General features: G+C 40.6%; 2 non-coding genes across 2 annotated transcripts; both read left to right on the forward strand.

Moving 5' to 3' along the window:
- The first annotated feature begins 13,086 nt into the window (after positions 1 to 13,086).
- On the forward strand, positions 13,087 to 13,224 carry LOC114817012. Its single transcript, XR_003764848.1, has one exon. It is a non-coding gene; the product is annotated as a small nucleolar RNA SNORA7 (small nucleolar RNA).
- Positions 13,225 to 17,166: 3,942 nt separating this feature from the next.
- Positions 17,167 to 17,303, forward strand: LOC114816104. The gene has a single exon (XR_003763888.1). It is a non-coding gene; the product is annotated as a small nucleolar RNA SNORA7 (small nucleolar RNA).
- Positions 17,304 to 18,025: the final 722 nt, after the last annotated feature.

The raw sequence follows: 18,025 nt of genomic DNA on the forward strand, positions 1-18,025 counted from the left end.
CCAAGGGACTGGATTATAGTGCTAGGGACTGAGAAGCAACATGGTCTAGTGGAAAAGCAAGACACGTAACTGCTTGTGCCTCAGTTTCCTCATAAGTAAATTGAGGATTAAATACCTGTTCTTCCTCCCCTTTAGATACTGTGGGGCAGGGACTGTGTCCAACCTGATTATTTTACACCTGCCCTTGTGCTTGGCACATAGTAAAACCCTCGACAAATACCAGAGATAGAATTACAATGGACAACTGGGGTTTTATTTTGGTGGCAGTGCCTAATTGTGAAAATGTCCAGGCCTCTATTTAAGATGAAAATGAGGTCAAGGTACTGAATGGGAAGCAGGACACTTTTTGTTGCAGCCCCAGCCATCTGAGAACTACATATAATAATGGTGTTTAGGAAGTATTTATTATCAATATAACACTGTGCTAGTTCTGAGGTGAATGCAAGTTAATTAGATCAGACACAATTCCTGATTCAAATGAGTGATCTAGGAGTGAGACAAAGCAGGTATCTTATTCCCATTTAACAACACCCCAGCTCACGGCACATCTTATACTTGTACAGGTCCTTCTACTCGGCTGCGTCTCTATTTTAATTCATTTTAATGTCTTTCTCCCTCAGTAGACTGAGGGATCTCTTTGATCGAGTCTACCAAATGTGTTATATTGTACTCTCCCAAGCACTTAGTACAGTGCTTTGCACACAGTAAGGGCTCAGTAAATGATTGATTACACATTACAAAGTCTTATTGAAGGCACATCTACTCCAGGAAGCCTTCCTTGACTGAGCCCTCCTCCCCTCTTCTCCAGTCCCTTCTGTGCCACTCACACTTTCTCCTTCCTTCCTTCATTCATTCTTTGTCCTTCCCTTTATTTATCTATTATTTATTGACAGTAATGTCTGTCTTCCCCTCTAGACTGTGAGCTCACTGTGGGCAGGGAATGTGTTTGAGGTTATACTGTACACTCCCAAACACTTAGTGCAGTGCTTAGCACATAAGCAATGTGGCTTAGTGGAAAGAGCCTGTGCTTGGGAGTCAGAGGACATGGGTTCTAATCCCAGATCTCCCACTTCTGTGCTGTGCGACATGGGGCAAGCCACTTAACTTCTCTGTTTCGCAGTTATTTCATCTGTAAAATGGGGATTAAGATTGTGAGGGCCACATGGGACAACCTGATAGAGAAGCAGCATGGCTCAGTGGAAAGAGCCAGGGCTAGGGAGTCAGAGGTCATGGGTTCAAATTCTGGCTCTGCCACTTAGCTGTGTGACTGTGGGCAAGTCACTTCACTTCTCTGTGCCTAAATTCCCTCATCTGTAAAATGGGGATTAAGACTGTGAGCCCCAGGTGGGACAACCTGATTACCCTGTATCTCCCCCAACGCTTAGAACAGTGCTCTGCACATAGTAAGCACTTAAATACAACATTATTATTATCTACTCTATCACTTAGAACAGTGCTTGACACATAGTAAGTGCTTAACAAATACTATTATATGTTCTTTCCATCAAGTCACATTTCTCAGAATCCTTTGGGAATGAGGCCCTAATCAAAAAGAGAACTAGTTTTTAAATTCAGGTAATGACCTTCTTTTTCTTGCCTGCTGACCAGTTGGGTAATCTATTCCACTAAGTGACCTTTTTAAGGGCCAGAAATCTGCTATCTGTACCATTTTTGTCTGTGCATTTATAGTAGTCTATGTACCAAATCAATCAATAATTATTTACTGAGCACCTACCAAGTACAGACCACTGGTCTAAGCATTTGTGTCATAATGCGTATATTTAGTGAAGTGAAAGTATGTGGGTCTGTCTTAGCTTTCTCCTATATCCTCCCCTATGCTTTAAACCAAACATCTGTATCTGAGTTTTGAGTATTTGAGAAATCCCGCAAATACCATGAATTTTTTCTTGATTCTCCACAGCGAACAAAGAGAGAACAGCTTTCATTGTATGTTACATGGATAGAAACAGCAGTCTTGCAATCTAGATCTGAAACATTTTATAGACCTCAGATTCCAGCATATACCTCAGGCTTAGCTGAAAAAGCAGCAAATCTCAGTTGGATTTTTCCTAAAGCTAGTATTACATTTTTAAATGCTAATTAAGTAGAGCATTGTGCACAGAGCCTAAAACATTAATTTGCAGTATTTAAAAGAGTACACTTATGATAACCTGCTACAAATGAAATCTTTCTACCTGGAAAATCCATATTTTATAGCTGAAGTCAACTATTAAGCATAATGGGAAAATGTTTTTTCAATGCAAAGGGCTCAATTCACCTTGCTTTCCAGTGTAACCCATTCACCCACTAATCCTACAGACTATGCACTTTTTGCCCTTTACAGGAGTGGCCAATAACCTTCACAATATAACAATTTCTGCAAGATACAGATTACAATGTGACATTTAAATCTAGCATTCATTTATAAGATTTATTTTTTTGGTAAATTAGTTCATAGTAATAATGGTGTTTGCTATTCATTCTGTGCAAAGTACTGTATTTAGAACCGGGTTAGATACAACAAGATAATCGGGTCATTGTGAGAAGCAGCGTAGCCTAGAGCCAAGAGCACAGGCCTGGGAGTCAGAGGACCTGGGGTCTAACATCATCTATGCCTCTAGAGGGGTGAGGCAGGCAATAAAATATACTAAAGATAGGAACATAATGCTATGGGCTGAGGGGTAAGTGAATACCAAGTGCTGAAGGGGTACAAATCTAAGTGGATAGGCAACTTAGAAGGGAGGGGAAATAGGGGAAATGAGGTGGAATGAGCAGGAAGATGGAATATTATTCCAGAATGCCTCGGAAGTGACTTGGAAGTTGAGGAAGTGGATGGATGTCACAAGTGGAGAAAGGCATGAACAACGGGCGAAAGACAGTCATGAAACAAGGACAATTATAAGTTATCTTGAGAGAAGCACAGATGAAGACCTGGAGTGAAGGTGGAGCTTGGAGAATGATATCATATGAAACTCTTTATAGATACATCCAGTTTCCTATAACATCCCAGAGTTTATTTCTTACAAAATCTAGAATTAAGAGAAACTTACATTATAGTTGTACCTTGTAGTAAATAAAATTTATTAAACTGCATATTTAATCTATTTATATTAACGTCTGTCTCCCCCTCTACACTGTGAGCTCACTGTGGGCAAGAATGTATTTGTTGTTATATTTTACTCTCCCAAGTGCTTAGTAACAGTGCTTTGCACAGAGTAAGTGCTCAATAAATACAATTGAATGAACGAATGGTCTGGTCTCATCCTTGCCCAATGCAGCCTACATGCACACATGCATAACACTGTTTCTTCTGATACCAAGATGCACCCTATTCAAACAGGCTCACTGTGTCAGAAGAACCTTCCCTAATTCCTAAACAGTATTCAAGCTAAAATGCTGGGTGAATGCATACATCATCACAGAACTGAGCATGTTTTAAATAGCTTTTCATTTGTATTTACAAAAAGATATCTACCTATCAAAAATGTGCCTGTCAAAGAATCCCCATTCCCTTTAAAAGTATAAGACACGTTTAAAATAAAAGCAACATAGGAAAATATGGTGCATAATGAAAACAATAGGAGACTCTGTAGATTGTGGCATAGATTTCTGGCCTCTGCCGGATCCGACACTCCAGTCAGAGACTAACAATCACAACATTCCTGAATGTGCTAAATGCGGCTGGATCCAGTGTCAGGATTCCCCTTCCTGTCCCAACAGACTGGGGGGAAGGAGGGAAGGATCTTAGAGGAAAACAGGAGAAAGCAAAGAGGGGATGGAAGGGAGGGTAAAGTGACGTATGCCCTCCCTCCTCAAATCAGCCAGACAACTACTCTCCCCACTTTCAAAGCCTTATTGAAGGCATTTCTCCTGCTTTTTCTCTCTCCATCCCTCTAAACTGTGAGCTCGCTGTGCGAAGGGCCTGTCACCATTTATGGGTATATCACACTTTCCCAAATGCTTAGTAGAGTATTCTGCACACAGTAAGCACTAAATATGACTGAATGAATAAATGAATCACACCCATGTCTCTCAACACCCCCGAAAATTGTCATAATTCTCCCAAGTGAAAAAATGAGTAATTATCTATGTAAATTATTGTGGAGAGGAAAACTTTCTCCTGAGCAGAAATACATTTTTCATACATAGGAAATAAATATGAAAAAGAAAAATGTAGAACATTCCTGGAGGACAAGGATGGTCCCACAAGATCCTCGGGAGCATTTTGATGCCTCTTTCCATGGATGCATAGATTGATTCTGACATAAAATAGTAACGTCACTTCCCCTGTTCCCTACATGAAAGAGTAACTGTAAAACTAAACTGGGAAGACTAGTACCTCCTGGTAGTCTGCTCTACTTGCTTGTTCTGCTAAGTGCAGTCAGAACATGCTGAACTGATGCTGTTCTTTTCGAGCGGGGCTCCTACCAAGGAAAATGCATTTCAGAAATACGATGTCACAACAAAAGCAGGGCCTGCCTGGTTTCCCCCAGAACAGTTGCGGAACAACTTTTCCAATGAAGGTTCATTCAACTGGCAAAAAGTGCTCTCCACTTTTCCCATCAGGAGTTTCTCCCACCCTCTGATGTTGGTGAAGCAGGCAGCAGGGAAATAAATAGAACAAATGATAGGCTACACATAGAGCAGAAATAGTGCAGAGATAAGAATCTTGGCATGGGGAAATTTCAAAATTCAAGTCCTGGATAGCAGATCCCTCCAAAGTCAAAAATTTTAGTAGTTACTCCATCTGGGTATCCTCGTGGATTTGAAAATGAAAACAGATTTCTAACAGTCACTTCAGAGCTCTGAAGCACTGATCGACTCAATAACAATGGGTACAAATTCATTACAAGTATCTAGTTGTCACATTCAAAAGTATTTAATGAGTGTGTACTGTGCAGAGCATTGTAATAATAATAGTGTTGGTATTTGTTAAGCGCTTACTATGTGCAGAGCACTGTTCTAAGCGCTGGGGTAAACAGAGGGGAATCAGGTTGTCCCACGTGGGGCTCACAGTCTTAATCCCCATTTTACAGATGAGGGAACTGAGGCACAGAGAAGTTAAGTGACTTGCCCACCATCACACAGCTGTACTGCACACTAGGGAAAGTACAATATAACAGAGTGGGTAGACACATTCCCTGACCACAGGGAATAGTCTAGAGATCACAAGATTGATCTTTCACCTCTTCTGGCAGGCTCAACTAAACAGATGCTGGCTTTATTCTGGGTTTGAGGGGGAATTTAAAAACAAAAATCACTCTTCCCCTTTATCAGTCCTGTGGCTGCACACACAATTACACACTATAGGAAGTAGCATGGCATAGTGGTTAGAACATGGGTCTAGGAGTCAGAAGGTCATGGGTTCTAATCCTAGCTCCATCACTTGTCTGCTGGGTGACCTAGGACAAGTCCCTTCATTCATCTGTGCCTCAGTTATCTCAGCTGTAAAATGGGAATTGAGACTCTGAGCCCCATATGAAACAGGGACTGTGTCCAACCTGATTAGCTTGGATCTACCCCAGCACTTAGTGGAGTGCCTGGCACATAGTAAGCACTTAAATATCATTAAATTTTTTTTTTAATTCTTCAGTGGAAATTATAATGCTTTATTTCACTCAACTGTAGTCAGGGTTGACTCCAGGCCCTCCACCAGTGCCTGCCACTGTGTATTCATAACCGAAGGGTTGTTTTATTTTTCAAGTCATTTTACATCGTCAGGCACTTTGAAAAGCAAAAAGGTAGGCTTCTATAATGTTTCACTTAGAGTGATAGAAATTAGAGTGACTTCCATTTTACCACATATTTCATCTAAAGAATCCCCAATTTACTACTGTTGGTCTTCTGGCAGCTACCAATTTGCACCACTGCTATAAGATCAAAAGCATAAATGAATTTAGTAACTGCCTCAAAATGATAATGAGTCAGAAATTATATTGGTTGAAAATTCCTTCCTCGAAGGACAAAGTATTCACTACCATTCGTAAAATAAGTATCCCACTGGTCAGAATTCGGATGGTTCTCCCACATTTCAGGGGGCTAATCCTATTTGGAAAGTAGTACCATTCATTCAGTATTTATTAAGCATTTACTGTGTGCAGAGCACTGTTCTAAGCACTTGGGAAAATACACTACAGCAATAAACAGTGACAATCCCTGCCCATAACAAACTCAGTCTTGAGGGGAGTAATCATTCTCTGGACAGAATGAGGTTTTTTATTTCAATTCAACATGTACAGCTACATTCCATATGGCAGAGGCATATAGGTTTTTTCTTCCAATTTAGGAAAACAAAGCATATTTTCAGTATCCCACGCTACAGCTCGAAAATCTATGACACATGCTGTTTCAGTATTGCTAAACTCATTTACAGCCCAAAGTGGAATATAGCCAGCCCCCATTTTAGTGCTCTTTTATGACCATGCTATTTAATTATAATCCAGTATTTCTTATAGGCTTCTCTCACTTCAAGATATGCTGCAAAGTTTACCTTGGCTTGAGCTGTATCTCCCAACTTTTGAAGTGTTTGGATTGACTCCAACAGATAATTCCACATTTATTTCCAAATACCACAATTATTAATAGAAATTAAAGTCCATATTAACTAAGCATTAGATGTACGTTTTGCAAGGTGTCCTTACGCTAAATTGGATGTGAACTATAACATTCTGAAAATTAAGGATTTGTATATATTATTGCCCTTCGTAATTCAAGGTGATGCTACTGATGGCCAGGCCTTATCCAGGCGGTGAATTTGGCTAAAAGGCTGGGTGGGATGGTGTACTCTCCCATATTGTTTGTAAGTAAGGATAGGGTCTTAGTGCTCTAGTAGGTTGTCCCACATTGGACCTGTTTCCTCTCCCCATTTCTTCCTGCTATTTATTGAGCACTTGCTGTCTACATTTTAGCTGACCATTAACGCACCTTTCCATTCTTTTCCTACAGCAAAAAAGAAGCAGGCACCAAACCTCTTGGGGAAGCAGGACAGCCCCTTTAGTCAAGTGATTAAGGGAGATGGGTTTGAATTGATCCTTCCCAGAAAGGATGGACTAGGCCATAGCCCCCCAGCTCGCTATGGGCAGGAAATATGTCTGTTTATTGTTATACTATACTCTCCTGAGCACTCAGCACAGTGTTCTGTGCACAGAAAGCACTCAATAAATACGACTGAATGAATGCAAGGGTTCTGAATCTTCCATCAGTGTCCTGCTGCATGTGGCGAGGGAGGCAGTGACCGTGACCAGGGTTTGACCTCAGTCAGGCCACCTCGTCTCTGAACTTCACCATTCTGCCTTCTGAAAATCTGCCATGGGCCCAGAACTCCGTACCGCAGTAGAATTGGGTAGGTAAAACAAGGAGCCTGGAGTGCAGCTCTCGGAGTAGCTCCATCAGCTCTCCCTCAGATTCATCAGCCCTCTTTTCCCAGTCAGCCAATCAGTAGTATTTATTGGGCACTAACAGTGTGCCAAACACTGTTCTAAACACTCCAATTCAACTCACACCCTTTGTTTCTCCCAAGCTCATCTTTATCATTGTGGCTCACTCTCTACTGTTCTGCTCCTGAAACTTTGTTCACACCCTTCCTCTAACATGGAACTCCCTTCCCCATCAAATCCACCTGCCCACCGCTCTTGCTATAGTCAAATCCTTTCTGAAATCCTATCCCATCCAAGGGGCTTTTCCCAGTTAAGCTGTAGCTTCCCAGTTCACATCCATCAACCCTTCAACACTTAGGTTTATGCCCCACCATTTATGCGTATTTACTTTAATTTTCACTAATTCACCCACTTATACTTTGCCATCGACAACCGTAGCATTTGTAAAAGACTCGTGTCTGGCACTGTCCCTCTCCTGTTAGTCTATAAACTTCTTGAGGGCAGGCTCCACTGCCTCTTCTTTAATTTCTTTCTCTCTTGCACTTAATACAGTATTCTGCACCCTGGAGGCACTCAATAAGCACCACTGATGGACTGAAGAATAGCCTTTCCCTCTCCTCCTCCTTGCACTATTGTAGCCCTCCACCCCAGTGCCCCCTGCCCCAATCTGTAAACCGGTGTGGTCAGAGATTGTCTCTCTTTGTTGCTGAATTGTACTTTCCAAAAGCTTAGTCCAGCGCTGTGCATATAGTAAGTGCTCAGTAAATATGACTGAATGAATTAATGAACCATTATGGGCTCTAAAGCATCATTTTGCACTGTAGTCCCTTAGGGCATGAGTACCACCCCTCTGGCTGGGACAGGAGTTGGGCACATTTTTATGAGCACTTAAAAGACTCTAAGGAAGACTGCATCTTCAAGAATCAATCTTATTTGAGTGCTTACTTGGTGCAGAGCACTGTACTAAGCATCAGCCCCACTATTTCAATTTCAATTATTATTAGCCATATGAAAACAGATGCTGATCGAGGTAGTTTTGCTACTTCTCTCTCATTTTACTTCCCAACAAGCCTTTATTTCTTTGCTGAAACATAGATGCATCAGAATCAATCAAAAGCATTTAGTGAGTGCCTAAAGAGAGCACTGTACTAAAAGCACTTGGAAAGAGAACAATGAACTTATTAATGCTCTAAGTGAACTCCTTTATTTTAACCACTCTGATAGTAGATATTCTTGTTTGCCTCTCTCAGAGTGTAAGTTCCTTGTGGGCAGGCAATGTGTCAATTCTTTGTTCTGCAGATCCCAAATGACTTCTACGGTGCATTGCATCAAGTGTGTACTCAATTAATGCTATTACTGCCACAAGAGAATCAACAGACACGATCCTTGCACTCGAGATTCAAAGTGTAGTTAGTTTCTTCCAGGAAGTGATTAATACATATTTCTGTTACTGGAAAGAATCAGGAAAGCTGTGCTAGTCTTCATTCTCATCGCTAAAAAAAATTTGGAAGGCATTTTTCCATCATTATATAAGGTCTATGTAATTTCTCTGAAAATGGTGCCCTACTGCTTTCTTTCAGTGAACCTCTGGTCAGCAAAATTGGATGGGTGAGCCAACCCTGTCAGTATTTCGACTTCCCTGAAAAAACAAAATAATCAAGTGGGTATAATAACGGGCAGAAGTAGCCTCTGAAAGACGCCGTCGAACCTCAAACGACCGACGCAAGGCCGGAGATGGCTCTTTCTAGGATCACTAAGGTGATGGACAAGCTTTTTTCCAAGTGAAAAGGAAACCCAAAGGATAAAAAAAAGGCCTATTTTACAAAATTAAATACTTGAAGCTGACAAAAATTAAAGCCAGCATAAACACATTTCCACTTGGCTGTAATACTGAAACTAATTGTGAAGCAGTTAGGTACCTTGCTACCATTAACTCTAATGGCTTCTGAATCAAATATAAGTTAATTAAAATGCTTTGCAACAATAATCTTGCATCTATTAGTGTTAATAGAGTTCAGTCCAAAAGAATCTGTGCGCAAAGGGGTTGTAGACTATATTTACAGTGACAAGAGGTCACTATGAGAAGCATCGTGGCCTAGATGATAGAGCAAGAGCCTGGGTGGCAGAAGGACCTGGGTTCTAAACTCAGATACATCACTTGTCTGCTGTGGGACCTTGGGAAAGTCACTTAATTTCTCTGTACCTCAGTTCCCTCATCTGTAAAATGGGGATTAAGACTGTGAGCCTCTCGTGGGAAATGGACTGCATCCAACCTGATTAACCTGTAACTACTTCAGCACTTGGTTCAGTGCTTGGCACATAGTAAATGCTTAAATATTAACAAATATCATTTAAAAAGTCATCTATAACCCAGACGCAGATGAGATGGATTGGAAAACAGCTTCTGCTTCCTATCATTGGGGAGGCGACAGATATGATGGTAACCGGGAACGTAATGTAATCCGTTACATTCTGGCATATGCAACTGCTAGTATTAGCTTCAGAATTTTCTTTGTCTTCAGGTTTCACTCTATCTCTTGAGTCCCCAAACTTTTATTGAAGAGCCAACTCCAAAGCAATCACACTTTCTCTTCTATCCACGTGAGGGGATGTAAGAGGCAGGTAGAGGATTGGGAGGAAGAGAAGGAAGGCAATAGAAACTACCAGGTGTTGAAGTTTCCAAATGGAGGTAAAGATTCTTGTACTTATGTTTGTTTTTCCTCTTTCTTGTATTTAATTTCTCCCTTGTTTTTATCTCTTCTTTCCCAGTCAATCAATTATAATTATTTAGTGCTCACTGTATGCAGAGGTTTGTACTAGGCACTTGGGATATGCAATACAGTTGGTGGTCATGAGCTCTGCCCAGTGGAGTTTACAGTCTAGTGGATTTTTTCACATTCAGATTCCCTTTTCCCTTTCATTATATCTTGTCCTATATAAGGCCTGGCTCTTTCTCAACCCTTCTACCTCTCAAAGCCTTTTTCCAATCCAGTTTCTGTTTGGAAAAACAATGAAGCTGGAGTTTCTAGACCTTTTTTCTCTGAGGACTGCTGTTGTAATGAGGTGGCTGGGGTGATCAACACTTTCCTTTATCAGCTCCAGAGGACAGAAACTGTTCTAGGATCCTCTCCCAACAATCCCCACCCCCCAACCCCATTGTTGAGTGAGTCTCAAAACTATTAGTATCCACTGCCCTGTCAAAGAAGGAAGTCCTAACTTCATGAAGTTTTACACAGGCACAAGAAAAAACTTCCTGCAGATAGAGTCTCCAGTATTTGTTTTCCTTAACATTAGACTTTCCTCCAACTAAAATGATACGGGTAACAGAGCTCTTTGGATTATTAGTTTATTGGCTGTTGCACCCCAATTCTCTCTATTAGTACAAATACTTTGTAAAAGCACATTTTCCTTAATGGGGTGAGAGTGATCCCGCTTCATCTCTCTCAACCCCTCAGCAGCATACGGCTAGTTAATTATTATTATGGTACTCGATAAGTGCTTACTAACTGCCAAGCACTGTTCTAAGTGCTGGAGTAGTTACAAGTGAATCAGATTGGACGCAGACATGGGGATCACTCTCTTAATCCCCACTTTACAGATTATGTAACTGAGGCCCAGAGAAGTTAATTGACTAGCCCAAGGTCATACAGAAGACATGTAGAAGATCTACAATTAGAACCCAGGTCCTTCTGACTCCCAGGGCTTTGCTCTATCCACTAAGCCACACTTCTTCTCCTCAAACACTCACAACACCTTCAGGAAAGCACATGCTGTCATCACCTGCGTCCACCATGCCTGCATGCACACAATCAGAAAGACACACCTTGTCTTAAGGACATTCCATAGTTAAGCCACCACTTTCTTTGCAAAACACATGGTGATAAAAGGCCTTCTGGCTAAACTGGATATATATTATTAATGTCATCATTTTTTGTAATATGCAGAACTCGTAACCACCTAGTTTGATTTCTATGTTGATTGCTAGGCCCTGCTCTCAGTAAGCACTTTCCAGAGACTCTCCTGCTCCAGGAAGCTTTGATAATCAAAATGTTCAGAGCTTTGTCCCATGACAGATGCTGCTGAACAGGAAAAGGCTTCAAACATCAAAGACCATGTCACTAGCAGATTGTGTTACTAGTTGTTGGACCAGGATGTCAAAGCAACCAAAATCTTGATCACCTTTCAAAAGTGCTTTCTCCTCTGCTGATGAGGCGTGTTCATTTCATTCATGTTTTAGATATATATTCAGCGGGGTTTTGTTCCTTGGGTAAAGACTTTCTGGAATTTCCCTCTACTTTCTAGAGTTGTTTCAGCCCATTGCCCTAGCCAAACTGAAAGATAATCATTCCTAGTTTTAAAAAATGGTCATTTACTAAAAAGTAAATAACAATGGTGATTATTCCTGTTACCTCATAATCTTTCCAAAGAAATTATACTTTCATCAGTGTTCTTTCTAGATTAGCATCAATTTCTTCATGAATGAGGCATCTTAGAGTCAAAAGTGAAATACAGTAAATATAGTAACTCAATAACACCAAGAACAGTCAATCAATGGTATTTATTGAGCACTTACTGTGTGCAGAGCTAACTGTGTGTATTAAGTGTTTGGGAGAGTACATTATAAAAGGGTGGGTAGACATGTTCCCTGACATCAAAGAGTTTACAGTCTACAGGGGGATATAAACATTAATATAAATAAATTACAGATATGTACATAAGTGTTGTGGAATTGAAGGAGAGGTGAAGACCAAGGAAGGGTTAATTCCTAATTGGCACTACAAGAGCAGGTAGATTTTCTACAAAACTTCATTTTTAAAAAGCAAAAACAATTGTAAAAAATAAAACAATTTGCCCAATAAAGACCTGAATTGGCTTAGGTGTCCTGCTCAAGTCACAGTCAAAGGCAAGAAAAGTGAAGTAATCTCTTGACAATCTTGTAAACTCCATTGAGTATATAATTGCCATTCTCCTTCAGCAGGTCTAGAGATGGGGGAATGGCAGCTAGGATGAAAATTGATGCCCATCACACTGTGGCTGCAATCTAAGGTTCTGCAACTTCATTATTTATGAACAATTGGGTTCTGAAGCATAGTAAATCTCCTTGAATCAAACCTATGCTCACCTCAACACAGCTTGAGTGGAACATGAGAAGAGAACGAGCCACTGCAAGCTACTCAACTGCTGTAAGGGAGAGTTGAAATTGGGAAACTGAAATCGAGGAGCACAGAGGAAATATTTTAAGAACATAGTAGAAAAATGCCAAGGGTCATAAAAATGCTAAGCTTCAGATGAAAACTGAGAGTCACTTGTTGACACTAGACCAGCATGGCACTACTAGTAAAGTGCTCTGCATATAGTAAGCACTCAATAAATCTGACTGAAGGAATGAATGAATACTACAACAAAAAGAATTGCTCTTTTCAAGCAAAAGCTTCTTAAAGAAAGCAAGAAAATGAGGTAAAAAATGAACTATTGTCAGGATATATCTTAAAGATGGGCTAGTGGAAAGAGAATGACCCTGGGAGATAGAGAAACTGGGTTCTAATCCCACCTCCGCAACTTGCCTGCTGTGTGACCTTGGGTAAGTCAGTTCACTTCTCTGGCCCTCAATTCTGTCATCTGCAAAATGGGGATTCAATGCCTGTTCTCCCTCCTATTTAGGCTGTGAGCCCCACGTGGGGCTGATTATCTTGTATCTACCCCAGAGTTTCCCCTCTCAGGCTCACACCTGGAGAGTTCCCAGTACTCTACCAGTTTCGACTCCAGGAGGGAGAGTCAGGCTGAGGCATACCCATTCCATTCCTAGCTTGGCCAGTGGCTAGCGAGTGGAAGGCAATCTGCTAAAGTCAACAACTCACCTGTGCTGGGCAGCAGCGGCATGGGAGAGAATCGAGGGTGAAGACTCAAGTTTACTGAGAGGAAAGAGGTAATGGTAAACCATGTCCGTATTTTTGTGAAGAAAACTCTCTGGATCCACTACCAGAACGATTGCAAAGGGAGGTGGGACATTCTGGGAGAGATGTGTCCATGGAGTCGTTATGGGTCGAAGACGACTCGACGGCATAAGACAAGACCACAGAGCTTAGTACAGTGCTTGGCATATTGTAACTGCTCAATAAATCCTACAGTTCCTATGGCAACACAAAAAATTACAACCTTTTTATATATATTATGTGGCCACACGTAGGTTCATATGTGAATTTAACTATCAGCGGTGTCTTTTTCAAATACAAAGAACAAGTACATACAGCCTAAAGGATCTGTCATGCTTGCCTCAAGTACCAGTCAGTGCTATTTATTGAGAGCCTATTGAGTGCTAAGCACTGTACTGAGCAGTCCACAATCAACCACATATTATCACTCAATCATATTTATTGATCTCTTACTCTGTATGGAACACTGTATTAAGTGCTTGGGAAAATACAATATAATGGAGTTAGTACCCAAGTTCCCTGCCCACAGACAGACAGACATTAATATAAATAAATTGCAGGTATGTACACAAGGCCTGGGGAGCTGGGGAAGGGGTGACTCTAGAATGTAAATCCAGATGCGAAGGCAACACATAAGGGTGTCGGACAAGAGGTTATGACGGCTTCGTTGGAGAAAGCCTCTTGGAGTAGATATGCTTTTAATAAGGTTTAGAAGGTGGGAAAAGTGATCGTCTGTTAATATAAAGAGATAGGGCATTCCAGAGTAGAGGCAGGCAAAGGTGAGGGGCCCAGGGAAAACAGATGAGATAGAGGAACAGGGAGGTATAAAATATACAAATATAGCTTCCCATTTGGTAGTTTGAAAGCAACAGATATGGCACTAAAGTGATATCACATCATTGCCTCTCAGAACTCATCAGGCCTTGACATTGCTTCTTCTCTTCCTGTCTCTCCCCACTCCAGTCTATTCTTCATTCTGCTGCCTGTATCATCTTCCTGCAGAAACACTCTAGACATGTCACTCCCCTCCTTAAAAACCTCCAGTGGTTGCCTATCAACCTCCACACGAAACAAAAACTCCTCACTCTGGGTTTCAAGGCTCTCCATCCCCTGGCCCCCTCCTACCTCACCTCCTTTCTCTCTTTCTACTGCCCCCGCACGCTCTGCTCCTCTGCTGCTCACCTCCTCACTGTCCCCCATTCCCACCTATCCCCCCATCATCCTCTGGCCCACATCCTACTGCTGTCCTGGAATGCTCTCCCTCACCTCCTCCAAACTAACTCTCTTCCCCTCTTCAAGGTCCTGCTGAAAACTCACCTCCTCCAAGAGGCCTTGCCAGACTGTAAACCCATCAATGGGCAGGAACTGTCTCTATCTGTTGCCGAATTGTACATTCCAGGCACTTAGTACAGTGTTCTGCACATAGTAAATGCTCAATAAATACTATTGAATGAATGAATTGAGGCTCATGTGTTCTTCGTCAAATCGGGACCTGTTTCAGCATCCTTCTCTCTTACATTTTCATTTTCAGGTGAACAGAAGATTAAAGTCTATACTGACTGCACTTCTAAAAGTGAATACTAAAGATTCTATCCTGCCCTAGGAAATCTTCTTCACTTTTGATTCAAGCTCATGAGGACATGCTATAGTGTTTTGGGTTGCCATTTCTGCCTAGCACTGGCTTATTTCATGGTTCTCACCCAGTAGAAAGAACCAGGCTCAATTCATTAGTTCCATTCCTAGTGAATTAGTCTCACCTTGACCATAAATCAAGGTTGGGACAAAATGGAGACGCATATTTGTCGGTACTTCTTTATTAGAGTTATCAATACAGAAATTAAATGGTGGGAATAGGGAAAGAGTAGGGCTTTGTGAAGACTTGAAAAATCATGTATCTATACATTTCAAAATGCCCAAAGGCTTGGTCAAGAGCCCAGTTGTAGAGCTGGAGAAGTGTATTTCTTTTTCTCTGAACAATTTTGCTCATGTTTTGTATTTTAGCAGAATAGTTTTCTTAATCACCTTCAGCAAAAAGATAGACAATATATTTATAATTGATGCTCTCAAAGGAGTCCTTAGGACATAATGTAGAAAGCATAAGGCTGTGGATAAATGATGTAAAAGAGCATTTAATGTTTGTACCATATAATAAGCTAGAGGCTGAATTTTATATCTCCAGTATTACAGAACAGATGTTTTTCGCCATGCTAAAACTCAACAAAACAAATAATTTCTACAGGAATTTTAATATGTTGGGTTGCCCATTATTTCTAAGATATTCATTTGGTCTAACTTGCAATTGTGATATAAAACAGTAACATTCAACTAATTTATTATTTTCATTTAGGGGCTCTCACTTGATTTTTCAATCTCATTTACTTAAATTTCAAGTGTTCCTTTTGCTGTATAGATGTATGATGGCTGCACATAATTGAAGCTTCAGGATGGAAAAATAGTCCCTCTACATTGCTCTAGGAATCACTTTTATTGACTTTTTTATATTTTATTGAAAGTTTTTGTATCAGATTTGCCCTAAAAAGATGGTTTCAGTTAATTATGTCATTCTGATCTCCATGTGTACTCTGGAGATATTATATTCCCTTTTCCAGATACATCTTTACCTCACTGTTAAATTGTACATTTCTGCTTTGAGCAAAATAATTTTGCTTTCACATTACTTTTCCAGGCATGGCTAGGAGTGGTTGTTCCTTCCAACATTTACTGTGTCAAATAATCTGCTAAAAAGTCTTCAGAATATGAAGGCAAGTTTGGTCCCCAGCCAGGAGCTTTATAATCTATATCCATGGCACAAAGAAGATTTCCCTAGAGCTTCATCTGGAAATGATGCCAAAGAGAGAAAATGAGGGATTGTACCCTGTCTTGGAATGCTGAAAATAGTCAGGGGAAGTAGAACTGTATTGGAGGAGCAGCTCTCTCTCAGATGATTTAGAACTAGCTCCATGTAAAGGGAAGGTAAAGAAAAACTCCAGTTATCATAACACCTCTGCCTCTCTCTACATACTAGATCATGGTAGTATGTAGTGTGTTCCCTCTAGGTGTCTGGCTTTATACTAAGGACTATGTGAAATATTCTGTTCTAGGTAGTAGAGTTTCCTCTTGCTTTCCAGTTTTTGGGGAATAGATTTTGATGAACAATGCTGAGTTCTATATTAAGCAGTTCCTGCAATTCATCCTACCACGATTTCATCCTAGACGACATTAGCTTGCACTGAATTTTGAGGTCTTTAGACCCATAAATACTGGTAAGCACAAGTTATTTTATTGCTTTTTTGTAATAGTATGTTTAATGGTGGAACTTAGTTACTGACAAACCTATGAATAAGAGGTCTCTGATCCTGACAGATGGTGATGAAAAACATAAATCTCGAGCAGGTGTATACAAGTGAATCATTTTCTACATACCAATGAGTACATTTCTAAATAAGTTCCGCTCTAGAAGCATTTTTACTAAAATTATTCATATAGCATTATTCCACAATGCTAAGGGGTTCCAAGCAAAAACATTTCAAACACTTAATCAGATTGCTCCTATTAACTGTGATGTTTAATACACACTCTCTTCGTACTAAAGCACTATGCTAAACACTGAGGGAGTTGCAGATAATCAGATTGGACACAGGGGATTACAACATAAAACAGATGGGAAGAACAAGTATATTATCCCCATTTTACATATGAGGAACCTGAGGCTTGGAGAGGTTAGCAACTTGCCCAAAAGTCACAAAACCTAATATTGGCAGAGCTGGGATTAGAACTCCATCTTCTGACTCCCAGGCCAATGTTCTTTCCACCGGGATAAACTTCTTTCCTATCTTTATTATAGCAGTAAATGGGTCTTTCCCTCAGGGTCGCATCTGGAGAGTTTCGACTACTCTACCAGTCACGACTATAGGAGGGAGAGTTAAGCAGAGGCATATCTGTTCCATTCCTAGCTTGGCAGTAGCTAGCAAGTGGAAGACAATCTGCTACAAGTCAAAACTCACCTGTGCTGGGTAGCAGAGGCACAGGAGAGAGGACAGACTCGTTTACCACGTGGAAGGCAGCAATGGTAATTCACTTCCGTATTTTTACCAAGAAAACTCTATGGATCCACTACCAGAATGATTGCAGATGGAAGTGGGGCGTTCTGGGAGAGATGTGTCTATAGCATCTCTATGGGTCAGACGTGACTCGACAGCATAAAACAACAACAACAAATGGGTCTTACATAGGTAACGAATAAAATGACGCTTTGGTCCCAAAGCACTGATCTAAATCCCCATCTCTGCTTACTTATTAATAATTAAGAATGTGTTAAACTGTTAATCTTCTCCAAGAACAACTCCCAACAGGTTAATATTCTTTCTTATCCTCAGCCTCATTTTTCACACCCCTTTGACACAAGTGATGTGGATGGGTTAAGTCTTACTCAACAGTGCAGTTGGGTATCTCCCTTGTGGAGCCGCAGCTTGAACATAAGTGGACTACACAGCTTGAAGGAGGAAAGCGTAGTTATTTTCCCCAAATTAAAAATGACAGAAGATGCATCAGTGCATGGAGAGCATCACAGTTGAGTTATAGACATATCTGTAATTCAAAAAATGCAGTCCACTGATTCTTCGGTAATTACTGGAAACAAGTGTCAAAACTAGATGTATTAATGTAATAGAGTGAATATAACTTTTCAAATAAATTTAAGATGAAAGAAGAAATGAA

The sequence above is a fragment of the Ornithorhynchus anatinus genome, chromosome 1, assembly GCF_004115215.2.
Source record: "Ornithorhynchus anatinus isolate Pmale09 chromosome 1, mOrnAna1.pri.v4, whole genome shotgun sequence".
NCBI classification, from domain to species: domain Eukaryota; kingdom Metazoa; phylum Chordata; class Mammalia; order Monotremata; family Ornithorhynchidae; genus Ornithorhynchus; species Ornithorhynchus anatinus.